The sequence below is a fragment of the Sarcophilus harrisii genome, chromosome 3 (genome assembly GCF_902635505.1).
Source record: "Sarcophilus harrisii chromosome 3, mSarHar1.11, whole genome shotgun sequence".
In the NCBI taxonomy this organism is placed as follows: domain Eukaryota; kingdom Metazoa; phylum Chordata; class Mammalia; order Dasyuromorphia; family Dasyuridae; genus Sarcophilus; species Sarcophilus harrisii.
The window spans coordinates 334,017,237-334,040,231 of NC_045428.1; positions in this window are offsets into that span (position 1 = coordinate 334,017,237).

Sequence of the window (22,995 nt, forward strand, 5' to 3'; positions counted from 1 at the left end):
AAGCATTATTCCTCTGCCTACCTTCTATATATTCTCCACTGTAAAAGCTGTTTCATACTTTTTAAAAGTAAGATAATTTATCTCCTTTCCTTTTTCCTTTCCTCTCTTCTTAATGCATTCCTTTGTCACCTCTTAATTTTATTTTATTTCTAGATATCATCTCATTATATTCACCTTACTCTCAACACTCCTGTCTAAAAACATTTTTTCCCCTAACTATACTAATAATGAGAAGGTTCTTAGGAGTTATAAGTATCACCAACTCATTTATGAATGTAAATAATTTAACTATATTGAGTCCCTTAGAATTTCTCTTTCCTGTTTACTTTTGTATATTTTTCTTAAGTTTTGTATTTAAAAGTCAGATTTTCTTTAAAAAAAAAAATAATAGTTTTTGGGGTAACTAGATGGCACAGTGGATAGAGCACCAGCCCTGAAGTCAGGAGAACCTGAGTTCAAATCTGGTTTCAGACACTTAACACTTCCTAGCTATGTGACTCTAGGCCAGTCACTTAACCCCAATGGCCTCAGCAAAATAAATAAATAAATAAATAAAATAATATATATATTTTTTAAATATATGCATAGATAGTTTTTTACCCTTGTAAAACCTTGTGTTCCAAATCTTTCTTCCTTCTTTAACCCTACTTTCTCCTCCAGACAGCAAGTAATCTAATATATATTAAACACATGCAATTCTATACGTATCTCCACATTTATCATAGTGCACAAGAAAACTCAGATCAAAAAGGAAAAAATAAAACCAAAAGCAAACAAGCAACAAAAAAGGTGAAAATACTATTTTGGGATGCACATTAAATCCTTCTAATTTTCTTTCTGGATGCAGATGGCTCTTTTCATCACAAGTTTATTAAAATTGGCCTGAATCCCCTCATTGTTGAAAAGAACCACGTTTATTGCAATTGATCATTACATAATTTTGTTGTTGCTGTGTACAATGTTCTCTTGGTTTCTACTCACTTTACTTTGCATCAATTCATGTATATTTAGGCCTTTCAGAAATCATCTTGCTTACAGAACAATAATAATCCATATTCATATACCATATATACCATCACGTATTCAATCATTCCTGAACTGATGGTGATCCACTCAATTTCTAGTTCCTACAATAAGATCACTACAAAGATTTTGGCACATGCAGGTGCTGTGTACCTTCCAGGTTCCATGTTGAGCACCAAATGTTGAGTCTGGACTAGCTCTCTAGAGAATCTTGGTAGCAGCCTGAGTCCTTGGTCTTAGTGAAGGAATGATGAGTTGAGAATTCCATGGATGGTCAAAACATAGAGTCCTTTTATTCCAATTCTCTCAGCCTTATATACCCTAACATCCTTATATAACCAAAGCAACACTGCACATTCACTAACTATATTCTGTGCATGCTAGACCACATAAACAAATTGCTATTGTATGTAAATGACTTTTTGCCATTTGGTATCACTCTACTTCAACACAACACAGGCTGTCACTGATAAGGCTCAGCTAAATTAACACAGAGCACTGAAAAGGCAAATCTTTTTATATCCCCCTTATCCAGAGGGACAGAATGGAAACAATCTTTAACATCTATAACCCAAAGAAGCCCTAGGCAATTGAGTAGGAGTTGGAAGTCTAGACCTCCTAAAACAGTAACAAACAATATAAAGCCACAAAAGACTTCCTTAGCTCTGCTCCACATGCTGTACCCCCCAGGGCTATTGGCACTAACCCTCAGCTTGTTTTTCTTCTGATACTTTCTTGTTTGGCCTCCCAATTAAAATCTTTGCTTGTTTTAAAACTTGTGGTATTTCTTAAAGCCAATTTTATCCCATTGTATTCGCTTATTCTCCCACTATCTTCCACATCTCTGACTCCAAACTCTCTACCTTAGAGAGCCAAGGAGATGTGCACTCTAATATATTTAAGAACTCATTGATCTGCTTCTGAGTTAACAACAAACCTTGCTTCTCTACTAACCTAACTGAGCATGCTTCATACTTCCCTTGGGAGGGAGGCTCTTTTGTTGGTATTTTCCCCATTTCCGCTGAAAACCAAAGTGACTAGTTTAGTCCTTCCCAAATCTTTCCACTTGCCTGTCTTACTCATCTTATTTCTAAGGTCGAGTGGGCTCCTCCGCCTAATGTGGCTGATTGAGTCAGTTGAGCTGCTGTGTCTAGGGCCCCACTTTTAGGCACCAAATGATGTGTCTAGACCAGCTCTTTGGAGAATCTCAGGACCAGCCTGAGTCCTTGGTCTTAGAAGAGGAGTGAAGAGGGATTCACATGGATGTTCAAACATGGAGTCCGTTTATTCCAAATTTTCTTATATACCCTAATACCTTTATCCAACAAAAGCAACACTGCACATGTGGTAACTATACACTGCATATGTGGGACCACATGAACAACTTGCTATTGTATGTAAATGTTCCTTGGTCACCTGGGTATCACTCTACTTCAACTACAACACAGGTTGTCACCGCTACCTAAATTCTCAGGAAGGCTGAGACCTCTTAGAGGAGAAGGGGAGCCAAACTAGATATTTTCAGCAGGTTCCCTCTGGGCTGAAGGATCTTATACCTCACCTAGAGTTCCTCCAGTATCTGTGGCCCTCTATATACAGGCCCAGTAGAAACACAGCTGGATTAAAGGGTATGCACAGTTTGATAATCTTTTGAGCATATTTCCAAATTGCTCTCTAGAATGGTTGGATCAGTTCACAACTCCACCAACAATATATGTGTCCCAGTTTTCCCACATCCCCTTCAACACTTAAATAATATATTTTCCTTTCATTTTAGCAATCTGAGAGAGTATAGGGATAAATAGTCTTAATTTTCATTTCTCTGCACAATAGTGATTTAGAGCATTTTTTAATTTGATGAGAAATTGATTTAATTTCTTCATTTGAAAATTGCCTCTTCATATTTGAAAAGTCAGATTATTTTTATTCACCTTTTATCTTTTCATCAGAAATGCTTGAAAATTCTCTTTTTTACTGAATATATGTTTTTTCACCTGAAAGATTATACTTAGTTTCTTCTAAATAGGTAATTCTAGCTCCTTTGCCATCTAGAATATCATATTCCAAACCTTCTGATCCTTTGATGTAAAGCTTCTAAATGTTATACTTTACTGACAGTGACTCTAGATTTTGGGTATACTATTACTGGGAGATTTCATTTTGAAATATTTCAGTAGGTTATTGATAGATTTTTGCAGTCTCTACTCCACCCTTTGATACTAAAATATAGTAATTTTACTTGATAATCTTTTTTTTTTTAATCATCATTTTAAAGTCATCCAGAAATTTTTCAATTATTTCTCCTGAGTTTATTTTTTCTTCCTTGTATGGATTCTATTTTATAGCTTTTGCTGTCTTAAAGAGTTATTAGGGGGCGGAGCCAAGATGGCAGAGAAGACACATGCGACTTTCTAAGCTCTTCTCTTACCCTCTTTATCAATATTATATCGAGCCTCAAAAATAGTCTTGACTGCTACAATTCGTAAAGATAAGAAGTAGAACAACTCACCGGCCGAAGAAAATCTGCAGTCTCCCCAAAAGGTTGGTTCGGCCAGGGGAGATCAGGCCAGATGGGGAGAGAAATTAGGTTCCGAGGAGAGTCTCAAACCCAGGGTGAAGGCACAGATCTCAGCACAAGCGCACAGCCCCAACCCGCAGTACAGAGCTTTTTCTTGGGGCAGTTGTGATCCTGCACGGCAGGAGGACGCAGCCCCGGTTAGCCTCCAATCTGCGCAGTGGGGAGCTCGGCTTGGGGCCATAGAGCTTTTCCAGGGCTGATTTGCATCAGGCAGAGACACTGGGCAGAGTTTGTGGGATCTGCAGTCAGCTGCTAAACTCACAGTCCCACAAGAGGCTCCGGCCTGGGGGGTGACACTTTCACCACTTAGTCTCTAGCCTAGGGCAATCGATAATCCACTCAGCCCTACTAAGCAGTTTGATAGCTCAGCCAGTGCTGAATCCACCTCCTGTTGGGGGAAGGGAAAACTCTCACTCAGAGCACTCCCATACCTCTGAGGTGGAAATCGGTTTACATCTCTCCCTATTCTGCAGAGGAAGCTGGTAACCCCCTTGCCTAGGAGACCACTCCTAAAGGCTTTAAAATATGAATAAAAAGATGAAAAGAACAATCGAACAGTCTATGCAGAAAAAGCAGGTCCAGCAAACCTGAAGAGACTCTCAAACAGCAAAATGCATCAGACTGTCCTCCCTTTACATAATGCTCTCATAAAGAGACCATTAAAAGTCTCAAAGAGAGTTAGAAGATAAATGGGGAAAGGAAAGAGAAGCCTTACAAGAAGCAACAACTTCCTGAAATACAATGGAAAAGTTAAAAAATTCTCAGGAAGTGCAGGGAAACAAAATTGGTGAATTGGAAAAAATAAAGAACTCGCAAGAAAGTAGGATCTGTGAATTGGAAAAAGAAAATAATTCACTAAAAAAAAAAAATTAGTGAAATGGAAAAAAATTCCACAGACCAAAACAATACATTCAAAAACTCAATTGGACATATACAGAAAGAAAAAAAGCTATTGAAAAAATAATTCTTTAAAAATTAGAACTGAACAAATTGAAACTAATTTCATTGAGACAGCAAGAATCAGTCAAGCAAAAACACAAAAAAATGACAAACTGAAAAAACCACGAATTATCTACTTCAAAACGACAGACTTGGAAAATGATCTAGGAGAGATAATCGAGGATTATTGACTTTCTGAAAACTATGATGAAAAAAGAGCCTAGGTACTATTTTTACAAGAAATCATCAAAGAGAACTGCCCAGATGTAATAGAATCAGAAGGTAAAATAGGCATTGAAAAGAATTCATCGAACACCTTCTGAAAGAAAACCCTAAAATAAAAAACCCCAGGAATATTGTGGCAAATTTCAGAACATAAGATTAAGGAAAAATTTTACAAGCAGCCAAAAAGACATTTAAATACTAAGGTGCCACAATAAAGGATCATCAAGATCTGGCTGCCTCTACATTAAAGGAAAGAAGGGCCTGGAATATGATATTCAAAAGGCACAAGAACTTGAGATGCAGCCAAGAATAAAGTACCAGCTAAGCTGAGCATTTTCTTCCAGGGAAGAAGATGGTCATTTAATGAAACAAATAATTCCATTTGTTTCTGAAGAAAAACCAGAACTAAACAAAAATTTGATCTCCAAGAATAGAACTCAAGAGATGCAGATAAGGTAAAAATAACTCTTGAGAATTGTATTTCTTTGTGGATATACAAAAAGAATACATTAAATTTGATTTACTGATATAACATTAAAAATGGAAGTAGATATGGAAAAGGGATGATGGCAGAATAAGGTGGGAAGGAGGGATAAAAAGAGGGAAACCACATCCCACAAAGAGGCTAAGAAACTTATCATATCTGAGGAATTTAGAGAGGGGAGGAACATTGTGTGAATCTTACTCTCATCAAAGTGCTCAAAGAAAAATAATTGCATTTGTTTTAGAAAATTCTCTCCCTCATTAAAACGGGGAGAGGAAAAGGAAAGAAAAATAAAAGGGAAGGAAGAGGAAAAGACTCAAAGGGGGAGGGAGGGATTATAAAGAGGATAAGTATTGTGATACAGAGGGGTACATAAGTTTAAAAGGGGAAAGAGGGTTGGGGAGGCAAGAATAAGTAAAGCACAATCTGGGGTTATTAGGATGCAGGAAATACAGATTTAGTAATTCTAACCGTAAATGTAAATGGGATGAACTCCCCATAAAGAGGAGGCAGATAGAACTGATCAAAGTCAGAACGTACAATATGTTGTTTACAAGAAACACATTTAAAGCAGGATGCATATAGAGTAAAAAGTAAAAGGCTGGAGCAAAATCTTTATGCTTCAGGTAAGTCTAAAAAGAAGGGTAGCCATCCTTATCTCAGATCAACAAAAGTAAAAGATCTAATTAAAAGAGATAAGGAAGGTAACTACATCCTGCTAAAGGGTAGCATAAACAACGAAGCAATATCAATATTAAACATATATAGCACCAAGTGGTATGGCACTCAACTTCCTAAAGGAGAGTTAAGAGAGTTGCAAGAAGAAATAGAACAACAAAACTGTAATAGTAGAGATCTCAACCTGCACTCTCAGAATTAGACAAATCAAACCACAAAACAAATAAGAAAGAAATTAAAAAGTAAATAGAATATTAGAAAATTAGGTATGTTGGATCTTGGAGAAAATTGAATGGAGATAGAAGGAATATACTTTCTTCTCAGCAGTTCATGGAACCTATTCAAAATTGACCATATATAGGACATAAAGATCTCAAAATTAAATGCAAGAAAGCAGAAATAGTAAATGCTTTCTTTTCAGATCATGATGCAATAAAAACTACATTCAACAAAAGTTAGGGGAAATAGACCAAAAAGTAATTGGAAACTAAACAATCTCATCTTAAAGAATGATTGGCTGAAGCAGCAAATTATAGATAATTAATAATTTCACTCAAGATAATGACAATGATGAGACGTCATACCAAAATTTGTGGGATGCAGCCTAAAAGTGGTATAAGAGGGAATTTTATATCCTTAGAGGCTTACTTGAATAAAACAGAAAAGAAAAGATTAATGAATTGGGCTTGCAACTAAAAAACTAAAAAGACCAAATTGAAAACCCCAAATCAAATACTAAATTGAAATTCTAAAATTAAAAGGAGAAATTAAAAATTGAAAGTAAAACTATTGAACTAATTAATAAACTAAGAGTTGGTTCTATGAAAAAGACCAATAAAATAGATAAGCCTTTGGTAAATCTGATTAGAAAAGGAGGGAAGGAAAATGAAATTAGTAGTCTTAAAATGAAAAGGAGAACTTTCCACCAATGAAGGGAAATTAAGAAATATAAGAGTTATTTTGCTCAACTTTATGCCAATAAATTTGATAACCTAAGTGAAATGGATGACTACCTCCAAAAAATACAGACTTCCAGACTAACAGAGGAAGAAGTAAATTGCTTGAAATAGTCCCATTTCAGAAAAAAGAAATAGAATAGGCAATTAAACAACTCCCTAAGAAAAAATCCCCAGGACCAGATGGATTTACATGTGAATTTTACCAAACATTTAAAGAACAATTGCCCCAATGCTATATAAATTATTTGATAAAATAGGGAATGAAGGAGTCCTACCAAATTCCTTCATGACACAGCACATGGTACTGATACCGAAACCAGGTAGCTGAAAACAAGAAAGAAAATTATAGACCAATCTCCCTAATGAATATTGATGCTAAAATCTTAAATAAGATATTAGCAAAAGACTACAGAAAATCATCTCCAAGATAATACACTATGATCAAGAGGATTTATACCAGGAATGCGGGCTGGTTCAATATTAGAAAACTATCAATATAATTGCCAGTTAATAACAAATTAACAAAAACCATATGATCCATCTCAATAGACGCAGAAAAAGCATTTGATAAAATCCAACATCCATTCCTATTAAAAACACTTGAGAGTATAGGAATAAATGGGCTTTTCCTTAAAATAATCACGCATCATTTAAAACCATCAGTAAGCATCATATGTAATGGAGACAAACTCAACCATTCCCAATAAGATCTGAGTGAAACAAGGTTGCCCACTATCACCGTTACTATTTAATGTATTAGAAACGCTAGCTATAGCAATAAGAGCTGAGAAAGAGATTAAAGGAATAAGAATAGGCAATGAGGAAGCCAAATTATCACTCTTTGCCGATGACATGATGGTATACTTAGAGAACCCCAGAGATTCTGCTAAAAAGTTATTAGAAATAATCCACAACTTTAGCAAAGTTGCTGGTTATAAAATAAACCCACATAAGTCATCAGCATTCTTATATATGACTAACAAAATCCAACAGTCAGAGTTACAAAGAGAAATTCCATTTAAAGTAACTACTGATAATATAAAATATTTAGGAATCTATCTGCCAAGGGAAAATCAGAAACTTTATGAGCAAAATTACAGACCACTTTTCACATAAATTAAATCTGATCTAACCAATTGGAAAAATATTAAATGCTCTTGGATAGGGCGAGCAAATATAATAAAGATGACAATATTACCTAAACTAATCTATTTATTTAGCGCTATACCAATCAGACTCCCAAAAAAAACTATTTTAATGACCTAGAAAAAAAAAAAACAAAGTTCATATGGAAAAAAAAAAGGTCAAGAATTTCAAGGGAATTAATGAAAAAAAAATCAAATGATGGTGGCTTAGCTGTACCAGATCTAAAACTATATTATAGAGCAGCAGTTACCAAAACTATTTGGTATTGGCTAAGGAATAGATTCGTTGATCAGTGGAATAGATTAGGTTCAGGATAAACAGTCAACAAATATAGCAACCTAGTCTTTGACAAACCCAAAGATCCCAGCTTTTGGGATAAGAACTTACTGTTTGATAAAAATTGCTGGGAAAATTGGAAACTAATATGGCAGAAACTAGGCATTGATCCATACTTAACGCCGTACACCAAAGATAAGGTCAAAATGGGTTCATGACCTAGGCATAAAGAATGAAATCATTAATAAATTAGAGGAACATAGCATAGTTTACCTCTCAGACCTGTGGAAGGGGAAAGTTTTTATGACCAAAGCAGAACTAGAGATCATTACTGATCACAAAATAGAAAATTTCGATAATACCAAACTGAAAAGTTTTTGTACAAACAAACCTAATGCAGACAAGATTAGAAGGGAAGCAATAAACTGGGAAAATATTTTTACAGTCAAAGGTTCTGATAAAGGCCTCATTTCCAAAATATATAGAGAATTACAGAAAGGCCTGGAGAGACTTACACGAACTGATGCTGAGTGAAATGAGCAGGACCAGGAGATCATTATATACTTTTACAACAATACTAGATGATGACCAGTTCTGATGGATCAGGCCATCCTCAGCAACGAGATCAACCAAATCATTTCTAATGGAGCAGTAATGAACTGAACTAGCTATACCCAGAAAAAGAACTCTGGGAGATGACTAAAAACCATTACATTGAATTCCCAATCCCTATAGTTATGCACACCTGCATTTTTGATTTCCTTCACAAGCTAATTGTACAATATTTCAGAGTCTGATTCTTTTTGTACAGCAAAATAATGTTTTGGTCATGTATACTTATTGTGTATCTAAGTTATATTTTAATATATTTTAACATCTACTGATCATCCTGACATTTAGGGGAGGGTGGGGGGTAAGAGGTGAAAAATTGGAACAAGAGGTTTGGCAATTGTTAATGCTGTAAAGTTACCCATGTATATATCCTGTAAATAAAAGGCTATAATAAAAAAAAATATATATATAGAGAATTAACTCTAATTTATAAAAAATCAAGCCATTCTCTAATTGAAAAATGGTCAAAGGATATGAACAGACAATTCTCAGATGAAGAAATTGAAACTATTTCTAGTCATATGAAAAGATGCTCCAAGTCATTATTAATCAGAGAAATGCAAATTAAGACAACTCTAAGATACCACTACACACCTGTCAGATTGGCTAAGATGACAGGAAAAAATAATATGATGTTGGAGGGATGTGGGAAAACTGGGACATTGATTCATTGTTGGTGGAGTTGTGAACGAATCCAACCATTTTGAAGAAGTAGTTTGAACTATGCTCAAAAAGTTATCAAACTGTGCATACCCTTTGATCCAGCAGTGTTACTACTGGGATTATATCCCAAAGAGATTATAAAGAAGGGAAAGGGACCTGTATGTGCACGAATGTTTGTGGCAGCCCTTTTTGTAGTGGCTAGAAACTGGAAACTGAATGGATGTCCATCAGTTGGAGAATGTTTGAATAAATTGTGGTATATGAAAATTATGAAATATTACTGTTCTGTAAGATATGACCAACAGGATAATTTCAGAAAGTCCTGGAGAGACTTACATGAACTGATGCTGAGTGAAATGAGCAGGACCAGGAGATCATTATATACTTCAACAACAATACTATATGATGACCAATTCTGATGGATCAGGCCATCCTCAGCAACAAGATCAACCAAATCATTTCTAATGGAGCAGTAATGAACTGAACTAGCTATGCCCAGAAAAAGAACTCTGGGAGATGACTAAAAACCATTACATTGAATTCCCAATCCCTATATTTATGCACACCTGCATTTTTGATTTCCTTCACAAACTAATTGTACAATATTTCAGAGTCTGATTCTTTTTCTACAGCAAAATAACGTTTTGGTCAGGTATACTTATTGTGTATCTAATTTATATTTTAATATATTTAACATCTACTGGTCATCCTGCCATCTAGGGGAGGGGGTGGGGGGGGTAAGAGGTGAAAAATTGGAACAAGAGGTTTGGCAATTGTTAATGCTGTAAAGTTACCCATGTATATATCCTGTAAATAAAAGGCTATTAAATAAAAAAAAAAATTAATTAAAAAAAAAAAGAAGTTACAAGTATCACTTACTCATTTATGAATGTAAACAATTTAACTATATTGAGTGCCTTAGAATTTCTCTTTCCTATATACCTTTGTATGTTTTTCTTAAATTTTGTAGCTAAAAATCAGATTTTCTTTTTAAAAAATAATAGCTTTTTATTTTTAAAATATATGCATAGTTTTCAACATTCATTCTTGCAAAATTTTGTATTCCAAATTTTTTCTCCTTTACTTCCACTATCTTCCCCACACAGCAAGTAATCCAATATATGCTAAATATATGAAATTCTTCTATACATTTTCCCACAATTATAATGTTCTAGATTTTTATGCGTGATTTTCTTCATATTCATATTTTATTACATTATATACATTTCATATATAGAGATATGCTATTCATGTAGCTATTTAGAAATATAAAACTTCCACTATGAACAATTCTGCCTGCTTCCCATAGGTTTTGGTACATTGTCTACTGTCATTCTCTTGGATGAAATTATGGATAGTTTCTGTGACTCACTCATTTTTTAGAATTAAATTTTTAATTTTCCAATTGGTTTTTAGTATGTTTCCCAGGCCCTTTAATGAATATAATTTTTATTGTGTTGTGGTCTGAAAAGGAATCATTATTTCTTCCTTTCTGCATTTGTGAGTTTTAATGCTCTAATACATGGTCAATTTTGGGTTAGGTGCCATTTCCTGCTAAGTAAAAGGTGTATTCCTTTCTGTCCCTACACAATTTTCTCAAGAGGTCTAATAAGATCTTATTATCTTCTCTAGTTTCCTTCCTGTTTATTTTGTTGTTAGAGTTGTAAGAGGTGAAGGTTGAGGTGCCACACTAATATAGTTTTGCTTATATTTCTTTCTGCAACTGGCTTAATATATTCTGTCAGAATTTGTATGCTCTGCCACTTTGGTGCATATACATTTAGTCTCATTACTACTTCACTATTTACAGTACCTTTTATCAAGATTATTTTCCTTTCTTATCTTTTTTAATTAGATCTATTTCTTCTTTTGCTTTATCTGAGATCAGAATTGCTATCCCTGCTTTTTTTTTAAACTTCAGTTGAAGCATAATTAATTCTCTTTCAGCCTTTTGTTTTTACTCTTTCTGTGTCTCATCAAATGTGTTTCTAGTAAATAACAAACTACAGGATTCTGTTTTTGAATCTACTTCTTTCTTCTGTTTTATGGGAGAGTTAATCCCATTCATTTTCATAGTTATGATTGCCAGTTTTATATTTCCCTCTATCTATTTTCTCCCCTGTACATACTTTTGTTCTTTCCACTCTGTACTTAATAGTATATATATTTTTAACCTACCTCACATACTACCTTATCTCCTATCACACCTTCCCCCTTCCTTTACCTATTTTTTTTTTTCTGAGGCAATTGGGCTTTGACTTGCCCAGGGTCATACAGCTTGGAGTGTTAAGAGTCTGAGGTCAGATTTGAACTCAGATCCTCCTGACTTCAGGGCTGGTGCTTTATCCAGTGCACCACCCAGTTGCCCCTACCTTTTTTTCCCTAGTGTTTCTGCTCTCCCTTCTATCCACACCCTCCCCCTTTTCCCCCTTTCTTCTCCTACTTCTTTTCAGGGTTAGATAAATTTCTATACTCAACTTAATGATTATATTATTCCCACTTAGAGCTAAAACAGCCAAAACTGATTAAATCAAGCTTCAGCCAATGTTCAGCTCCCTTCCTTCTTCCCTAAATTATAATATGTCTTTTGTGCCTCTTCATGTGATCTAATTTGTTCCATTATATCTCTCCTTTCCTCTTCTTCCAGTATAGACCTTTTCCCCTGAATAAGGTGATTTCTGTATTTCCTTTCCAGAGCTCTCATTTCCTTTCCCTGCTTTTCTTCTAACTCTCTTTTAAGATCTTTTTGAATTCTTCCAAGTGAGCCTTTTGAGATGGAGACCAACTGATATCACCTTTTGTGAATTCTTCTGGACACATTTTGCCTTTTTGGTCCTCAGGGTTTGATGTCTGTTCTTTCCTGCCGCCATAATTGCTATCTATGGTCAGAGCTCTTTTTGACTTTTTGCTCATTTTAAAAGATTGAGTTTTGCTCTTAGAGCAAAGTGGAGATTGTCCCAGGTTTCTTCTACAGGCTATAGTGGCTTCATGCTACCCTGGGGTCTGTGCTAGCTAGTGGGCATGGCCAGGTCCTGCTCATTATGCTGTGGTTTGTGGGTTCACTATTTGCCTTCTTTTTTTGTGTTGGAAGTCTCAGAGGTAGTCTGCTGATCCACGGGCTTCTGAACTAGGACAGAACAACTCCTTCTATATTTTGACTAAGAGCCTCCCTCTAGATTCCCCCTGGGCAAATAGACCACTCTGCCCTGGGTCTCCCTGCACTGTTCTGTGTCTGTGCAGGGCTGCAAAACTTTCCCTTTCCCCTAGCCTGATAGGGACAAACCTTTGCTGACATTCTTCCAAAATATCTTCTGCTAAACACGAAATATTTGTGTTTTCTGTCACTCCAAAACCCATTCAGAGGCTTGTTCTGGCATTAGTCTGAGGGAAGCCAGGAAGAGCTCAAAGACCCAGGTACTCTCAGCCATATTGGCTCTGCCCCACCGTTCTCTGGAATGGCAGAGAATAGACCTATTATTGATATCGATGTTCTCCAACAAATAGAAGGTGATTTTTTTATTATTATGTGTTAAATATAACACTGTGTTCACTAAAAAACCATATTTCATGCCTGTATGATCATGGTTCTCATCCATACTTAGACAGATTGTATAGTAACATGCAGGAAAAGGCTAAGAGAAGAAGTGCAACAATATTCAAATAGTTGTGCTTCGATTATATCATCAAGGATCTACAAATCAATGTTACCCTAACCCTAAGGCCTAACAATATTAACAAGAATGTGGGAATTGTGTTAGGAATTTACTGTTCCTATGTAGTAGTGATATACTTCTTCCTCTTTGTAAATATAATCCTAGGTTGGAAACGAGGGAGCAATTATTTTTTGTGTATTTTTGTATAAGAGTAATTTCAATAGACCTTATAAGAAGGATTTTCCTTCTTGCCCACTTGCTGTCTCACCATCACCATTAATCTAATATTTGTGAAGAGGCTCTTAGAGGAAATCATTTCTATTTTCTATTCTCTGGCAACAACCCCTCCGGACAGGAAAGTTTACCCCAGACCGATATAACCAAAAGTAAGTCACTCAGAACATTTCCCCTAAAATGCAAATATTATTCTATATGGTAGCCAACATCCTGCCATCATTCAGTGAATTATAAATTATATAGGAATTGAAATATAAATCCCCATGCTCAAACTGTTAAAAATGCAATTATAGGGGAAAATGCTTCTTTTCAGGTGAAAACACCATGCAGAAGGTAAATGATCATAACTTACTTATAAATGGTGCCTGTTCCCTAGGTATTTTCAATTACTCAATTATATATCAGGTTAGCAGATGTTGGGTTCTTTTGACAATCTATTCTTCTAATAGATTACATTTAACCAAAATCCTTCATCCTTCAGTATAATCTACATAATAAGAGGGAGCCTTTATGAGAATTGAGTACTTTTAGCATTAAAAAAAAAAGAAAAAAGGAAAAACAGAATCCATTATGCATAAGAATTGTTATAGGATATCAACATCTGTCTGGGCAGAGGGACACTCCATTCTACAGATGCCATCTTTATCTTTCTCTAGTGATATCCTGGGAGATTAACTTTGCATTCTGTTGCAGTAGCATCTGATTTTTGTCACCAGCCTTGTAGTTTATCCCACTTCATCTGCAAAGTCTGGACTCTCTGGAGGAAATGGGATGCATGAGATCTCCACATCTGCCACTCCTATAATTCCTCCTCCTAATTCCTCTAAATTTGCTCCAAGAAAAAATTATTGCTTTGCATAAGAAATGAATTGCCCAAAAAGAAGACATATGTCTTACTTGTCTAAGTGAAACCCGAAAGCTGAAATTTTTGTTCTGTGATGCCATGGTATAATATACAGTTGACAACAGCATTATCCATTATTATATTATAGAATTAATTTAAGGCCAATTATGTAATAGAAACACTGCCTTTTAGAGAATGTCATAAAGATACCAACTCATCCTCAAGAAGTCAATGTAGAGTTTTAGTAGTTTTCATAGCACTTTTTGCATCTTAGTTTATCTGTTTATTTCTTTGGAACAAAGCCTCCTTGAACTTTCTTATGCTGTGTAAGGAAAATAATGATGGGAGTAGAGGAAGAAAAAAGACCAAAGGCAAAATTTTTCATGATTTATTAATGTCTTTAGAAAATCATTCACTTTTTGTGTGATTAAATATATGTTGCTGCTAATTAATTCATATGAAAGAAAGAATGTCCCATAGAAATATATCTTGTGCCCTCAAGTGCCAAATTAAATAATCCCCTTGACTTTATTGTTTGAAAAGAAAGATTTTTTTTTTTAAAGAATGTACAAATACTGGCTTAAAATAAAATAAGAAAACATAACTTCTTTTGGCTTAAAATATAATAAAGAAGCACAATTTTACAATGGAATTTCTTAGGGACAAGCTTAGAATTGTGGGCAATCAAGCTAATCAATGAAATATTTATTGAGTTGCTTCTGGACACCCAGAAGTACAATTACAAGTGATGATTCAAAAGAAGTATGAGATACAGTGTTATTTTTTCAGAGTTCAAAGGTTATAAAGAGAATTCAATTCAAAAGCATATTTATATGTAATAAAAATGAGTGAATAATTAAAGATTCTGAATAATGATGATGTACATTTACATAGCTTTCTAAAATGTATAGTGTCTTTCTTATAACAATGGAAAGAGAATTGTCAATTTTATATTTCAGAAGATGGTGGCTCAATCAGATTAAATGGCTTACTATAAGTGTCACAAGAAGGGTCAGACTTGTAGGCCCGAGTAATTGAAAATTTTTTCCATGAAGGGGGAAACACCTGAGTGGGCTGTTCAACAAAAACTCTGTGACATTGAATATTATGTTAAAGTTTAGTGGGAAAGAATGAAAAGAGTAGGAAAGGTGAAGAACTAAAAGCAGGATAGTAGAGAACAGTCCAAAAAGCAGCAGAGAATAAAGGAATAGTGGGAAATAAATTTTTATCCGTGAAGTTTATTGAGGAATTTGATACTCAGAGGCACACTACAGTTATATACATTTTATTAATTCTGTTTACATATTGTTATACATTCTGTATATGTGTATATACATACATATGTACACACATACATATGTTTTGTTTATAAATGCCTGTTGTTTCCCCTGATAGTGAGAGTAGAATTTTTCTTTTGTCTTTGTATGCAGATGTCCTACCATAATACTCTGTATAAAGCAGTTTCTTAATAAACTATTGTTTATTTATTAATTATTAGAAATATAGTTTGGAGGAAAGAGACCTGAATTTAAACTATGGAAAGACCTGGATTCAAATCACACCTTTGATATTAACTAATTTTGTGTACACAGGAAAGCCTTTTTTTTTTTTCTGAGCTTTATTTTTCTGCTATATATAAAACACACACTTGAAAAATAATCTCCATTATTACAGTTCCAAGAGAGATTCATCTAATCTCTGTCTTTAGGTTTTCAATGAAAGTAAACCTACTACCTACTAAAAATAACCCTTTTCACTTTTGCATAGCAAGAGTTCCCTGCAATTGAATCTAAACTGGTTTCTTCTATATCTATTTGGTTTCCTCTTTCACATTACACAGTTCAAATATTTGTACAAAGTCCTCATGGCCGTTTCTTAATCTATTTCTAAACTTAAAATCCTTATTTTCTTCAATTGAGACCTTTTACCATCTTGGTTGCCCTTTTCTGTATACTGTCCAATTTAACAATGTAATCACTAAACACAATTATCATACTATGTTGCTATGTCCAGGGAATAATAATAAAGTTATTATCTTCTCATTGCTGTGATACGTAGTGTTGTTTTTTCAATTCAATTCAATCTAGTAGTTTTAACTTGTGAAGGTTCTATATCACATTTCTACTTACGCTAAAAGTCCACAAAACTCCAAAATATTTTTCATATAAACTAATATCTAACAATATTTTATTTATAATATTGAATTACTTTAGCCAAAATATAGAACTTTATACTTAACTTTATTTAATTTTATCTTTATTAGATTAAGCCCAATATTATAGGCTGCTTGAAGAAAGACATATTGCAATAAAGTATATAAGGAAAATGAGTAGAACAAATCTAAAGTGTTAAAGGAAGGATAATTTTTGAGAAGTAGTCACTAAAGATAGGAAATAATTTACTTAATATCATATTACACAAAGGCAAAGATTGAGGCATAGGTCAATAATTAAGCATTGGAAGGTTTCAGACAGAAAACAGTGAAGACTTTTTTTGGGCCAGACTGATTGATGAAACAGTAAGGCAGCATTGAACACCAGCCCCCAATTTCCCTTCTTTTCTTTATCCAAAATATATAACAAAAAACATTTAAGTGTGTATTAGAAAGGACTGCCCTTCTCCACTCCCCACCCCCCACCCTGAGAATTATTGTGGCTGTTAAATGACATATGTTGCCTCAAGAAAAACTCTCTCTGTCTCTCTCTCTTCTTCTTCCTTCTTCTCTTTTTCCTTGTCCTCCTCCTTCTTTTTCTCTCTCTTCCTCTCTCTATCAGATATTTTGAGTTAAATATTTCTATCCTTGCCAGCAACCTTTCCACTAATTCCTTGAGAAGATAAACATGAACATTATAATGAGTCCAACCTCTCTCCCAGATTACCAGAGACTATTGCCCTGGATGTAATTTGTTTGACAGTTCAGAGTCAAGGTGGAGGTGACATACAAATTAAGCAGCCCCACACATTTCATATTCTGAAGTTTTAAGTAGTTGTAAATCATTTCTTTTCCTCTTTAAAGTCTTTGATAAAACATTTTTCAGGCTCTTATGTTAATTGTTTTTCTTGTGTAGAAAAAAAATAGATGCTCTTATATTTGATTTGCTTTAGAAATTGCGCATCATTCTAATATCTGAAATTAGGGAGACTTTAGGCATGAATTAAACTTAAGCATTAAATGTTTGTTTTGTTTTGTTTTGTTTTGTTTTCCTCCTCAGGGACTTCAGGATGAAGATAAAAAGAGCAAAGGATTTGAAAAAAGAAACACAACTTCTCTCTCTAAAAGTTAGGTTTTGGTCTTGAAGAAAGGGGGAAAAAAATTGAGAATGTAAGCTGCTATCCAACACAGTATGATTAGTTCTACTGTTTTTTTATTAGCTAGATGTTGGATCTTAGACAACTCTGGACTCTGTTTTCTCACCTTAGAGTATAAAAGTAAAATGAAAAAAGAAAGTAGGAGTGTCATACAAAGTACTATGGTGTGGGTCTGTGGACCAAAGACAAATTTTATATATTTTCTCGAATTTTCCTTATATCAGTACTAGTGATAGCATCACCATAATAGTGCTAAAAAGTGGGTTCTAATATGTTTTTCCAAAGGAATAATGTATTATCCAACCTTATTATTTATGACTTTCACAGCCATATGCCTAGTAGTACTATTTACAGCAGAAAATGTTCATTTATACTCGAATATTTTTAACATGGGTACTTCTATAGATAATATTATATCTTTCATTTTTCATATGGTATAATAAAAAGTATGTGAATTAGAATTGTGGGACATTAGTTCAAATATTAATGATGCTACTATCTGAATAATCCTGGGAAATTCTCTCTACATACTTGGAACTCATTTTCCTAATTTTTAAAATAAGAATTTTAATATTGCTGATTTCTGACTTTCCAACTATCTCTGTGATTTTTAAATATTACCTTAAACTAAAACTTTGTGGTTAAAACCTTTATTTTCTGCTAAAAGATCTCTGTTTTGTTTTGGTTATTTTCTTATTCGTATTCCATTTTGTTACTCTGTTTATATAATATATATATGTATATAAATATATATATATATATATATATATATATAGAGAGAGAGAGAGAGAGAGAGAGAGAGAGAGAGAGAGACTAGATCTTTATTTTCTTCCTTACTCTCCTTTTTCATAAAATGATAAAATTTAAATACATGGCTTTGTTTTATAACACTTAAAGACTTAATATGATGACATACTATTCACTTGTTCTTTATCTGAAGGAAAGTCACTAAGAATAGAATGTCATTACTCATAGAATTTCTATGCTAGCTATACGTTACAAGTAGAATATTTTCCTAGAGTAAATGAGTAAGTTTCCCCTTGTCCCCCCATTAAGGCTGAAACATTTGCATTTCAATTGACATTATCCTTTTCACTTTTAGGTTTCTCTGGGTAATTCTCACAAGAAAGTGTGTTTCTTAAGTGGGGCATCTTATTTTAAAATATCACTAACCAAGCTAGAGAGTTCCTTGTGATAGCTGAACAACAAAAGTGATTATCTGTTTTTGTTTTTGTTTTTCCATACCCATACAAGAAAATCTGCAAGGGGAAAAGGCATTCTTGGTATTTAATAAGCAAGCAATTCAAATGATTCAGGGCAATTCAACAAATAGTACTAAATATTTACTATATGCCAGATTAACTGCTAAATGTTGAGGTTCATAGACAAAAATAGGGCACACACCCAGGAATGCAGATGAACATAAAAAGTTAATGATATGGGGGTGGAGCCAAGATGATGGACAATAGACAGTTTTTATCAGAGTTCTTCCTGGAATACTTCAGATCAACACCAGATCAAGCCTCTGAACTGGTTTTGGAAAAGCATTGATCAGATCAATAGGAAGAGATGCAGTAGACTGTAGACATGAAAATCTATAGAGAAGTATCAAAAAAGAGGTGATCAACAGTGTAAAAAGCTATAGAGAGGTCCAGAATTTTGGTGACTGAGAAAAAAGTAGTTGGTCTTGTGACAATTAAGAGATCATTAGTAACTTCTGAAGAAGCAGTTTAAGTTCAATGATAAGATTAACATTCAGAGTTCAAAGACTTAAAAATGGAATGAGAGTAAAGGAAATGTAGGAAGCCATCATAGGCAATTTTTCTATAGGAATTTAGTCATTAAAGGATAAAGAGATATAGACTAAAAGCTAATGGAGATGGATGGATCAAATAAAGGTTTTATTGGAGTGGGGTGTAGGTAGCAGGCAAGCAGCAGACAAGGAAAGACAGGAGATTATTGAGTGAATTGGGATGACGGGGAGTAGTCTGTGGGATAATACAAATTAGATATAATGGATTTGTTATTCATATAGAGGGGTATATCTTTTTTAAAAAATAAGTCATCTTCTTATATATGACACAGGTGAAGAAGATAGTGGTAGGGGAAGGCATATTGTCATGGGGAATGAGTAGAAGGTAAGAAAAGGAAGTTCATAGTAAATGGCCTCAATATTTTTAGCGATTATGTGTGGCAAATTTCTCAAGTGAGAGTGTGGAGTGAATGGAACTATGAAAAGTTTGAGGCAAGAGAAAAAGTTTTGGAAAAGTCATATGAATTGGAATTTACTAAGAATGTATATTTTTAAAGTTTTCATTACATGTTTTAATGATTTTCTTTAGCTTCATTCAGCAATATATGAATAGAAAGGAAGACAGAAGATGGTAGAAATAATCCAACATAACATCAATGTATTTGAAAGAAGAGGACAGTGTCAAATTAAACTGATTCAAACCATAGATCAAGATAAGGGACAGAAGAAAGCAGAAGCTGGCCTAGGGGTCTGAACTGAAAGAATGAGTTCTAAAGTCTTGATAGGAACCTTGAAGACTGAATAGTTACAAGGTGAAATAATAAAAGATTGCATTTAAATAAAGATATTTTAATTTATCTATAGAAAAGAGGAATACTTGTGAATATATTGCCTTGAGCTATAACAATCATGAGGTGCTGAATGGTGGGTGGATGTTGGACAGAAAGAAAATGAAGAATTGAAAAAATTGATCCTGAGCAGGTTCTGATAGAGATAAGTTTAGATCTATGATGCTCCCACCCTCTAGGGAGGCCATCCAGTTAGAAATCCAATTTATCTTAAACTCCTGAGGCCCACCCTTTGTAGGGGTCTTGAGAAGCCTCACCTTGCCAAGTTCCCTCAGAAATCCCAGTCATATACTTGAAGTTAAATTTTCCTATAAAATCTACTTGTGGCATATTTTTTGCCTTCATTTCGACTAGTCTGCCACAGCCCTCTGCCTCCTAGTGTCTTTGCCCTTCCCCTCCACCATCATGCCTTGTGATGTCTCTCCTGACCTCACTTCTCCTCCTGATTAACTATCTAGCTAACTCTTTTGAGGTGCTCAGTCCCTTTCAGAATTTAGCCTACCATCTAAGACCAATCCCCAATCTCATGGGGTAAATGGTAAATGGAAAATTTATATTTACTATTCCTGATGTCTATTGTATACATTTATTTTGTTTGTAACCCATTCTCCTAAATAAATCTACTTTTTGCCAAAAAGAATGGCCATTGTGACTTCTGCATATGACCACAGACTGACTTTTGGTGCCTGCCATTATCTGGTGTCTACATTAACCACATCAACATCTAGGCTAGGACCATCTATCTCTGTGTTGCTGAGATGGGACAGAGGAGGAGCTCACTGGGAACAATTAATTTGAGGAACTTTGGTCAAGTTACTTGTATTTTCTCATTCTTGAACTCTGCATCTATAAAAGTAAGAGGGCAATATCTATGGTTCATGGCTCACAAAGTAGCATTAGAGTTAAATGTAATAATCTATGTAAAGAGTTTTTTAAAACCTTGAAGGCCAAGTCCTTCTTATATCTAGCACAGAGACCTGCACAAAGCAAGTTCTTTTTAAATGTTTTAGAAATTAAATTGGAAGCCAGTGAGGTATTTGCTGTGAAGATGTGCCTGAGCTTTTATTCTTTTTCAATTCAGTTAAATTCAACACATATTTAATAAACACCTACTTAACTTAGTCAACATGTGAGATTTCTAGGGATTAAAGATAAAAATGAAGAGAGGGTCCCTCCCCTCAAGTAATTCACATTATTGGCAAGGAACACAGTAAGGAGAAATGTTACATATACATATTGAAAAATAAAAAAAATTGAACACAAAACGCTTTTGGTAGGGCTGCTTTGAGTTAAGGAAAGGTAAGGAATGATCCAGTCCATGAAATTTTATTTTAGGAAATGGATTTCAGTTGAGTATTGATTAGAGCTATGCCAAGGGGTTTTCTGGAGCCAGTTTGTACAGACTCTTGAGAACCATTTTTAAGATTTTCATTGTGTGCATTTACACCATAAAAATCAATAGACACTACAAATCAGGGCTGGATTTTTTGTTTTTTTGTTTGTTTTGTTGATTGCCTAGACTTAAAAAAGGTATGGAGAAAAAATATTAGTAATTCATATTAAATTTAAATCATAGCTACATTTTTTTTTTGAAGAGCCATTTTCAATAAAATATTTACCAGCATACTTCTGGTATTCTAGAAAGTGAATGGAAGAGAGAGAGACCTCTAAGTTATATAATAGATAAAAGGAAAAAAAAAGATGGAATGTCAGGCTCGCAAAACAATAGGCCATTTTAATTAAGATTTATATTTCATAAAGGTATTAATGTGAATAAAGTCTGGAAAGATCAGTTGGAGCAACTTTGTGGAGGATTTTAAATGCTAAAAAGAAGAGAGGAGGTTATATTTTATTCTGTAAGTAATAGGAAGCTGCCAATTTTTTTTTTTAATAGTGAAGTGATTTGGTTCTATTCTGTCTTTTACCCATATAAATTTTGTAGTAGAGACTGGGAAGGAAAAGAAACCAGGGCAACGGAAACAATTTGGTGATTTCAAAGAGGAGGTACTGAGGAATTTTCCATCAATGTAGACTCAAAACAGTCACATTTCTGAAAACTGCCATCCAATATACAACTAGTATCTTTTGTTTGTTTGTTTGTTTTAAGTTAAGGGTAGTACTTAGATGACTTGGAAAAGGCAGTAGGTCAGGATCAAATTTTCATTGTATATCTAACTTCTTGTGCCTAATTATTTATAAAAGTGTTTCACATTTTTAAGGAAAAAAATGTATTCAGGATTGACAGTGTGCCAACAACTTCCACAATTATCTCAATCAACATCAGATTATGGTAAAGAGTTAATCCTTTACTTGACTGCTGCAACCATCAGCTTCTCAAGAACAACTGAACTTTCCCCAAGAAAAGGGTGACCTGTTCAGAAGAATTGTTTGATGGCCTAATTTTGCTCAAAAGAAGGCAGCAAAATTTATTTACATTTCTAGATCACTCATTGACATATAGATAAGGTTTTCTAAGACAGAAACAGTTGGTTACTAGGATTTCAGATGATATTTTGAGATCACAAAGTAAGAAATTTGCATACCTTTAAAGTAGCCTTTTTTTTTTTTTTTTTTTGGCCTAGAAACAAAGGACACTGGAGACATAAATCTCAGAAAGTTTTAACACTTAGAAGCAAAGCAGTTGGCATTCCAGCACAATCTCATTTGCACATCTTGTTGCTTGAAAGGGTAACTATATTTGCTGAAACCAATTTGGGCAAATGCTGGAAACAGCTCCACTAGGCTGATTTCAGCATCTTCACACACCA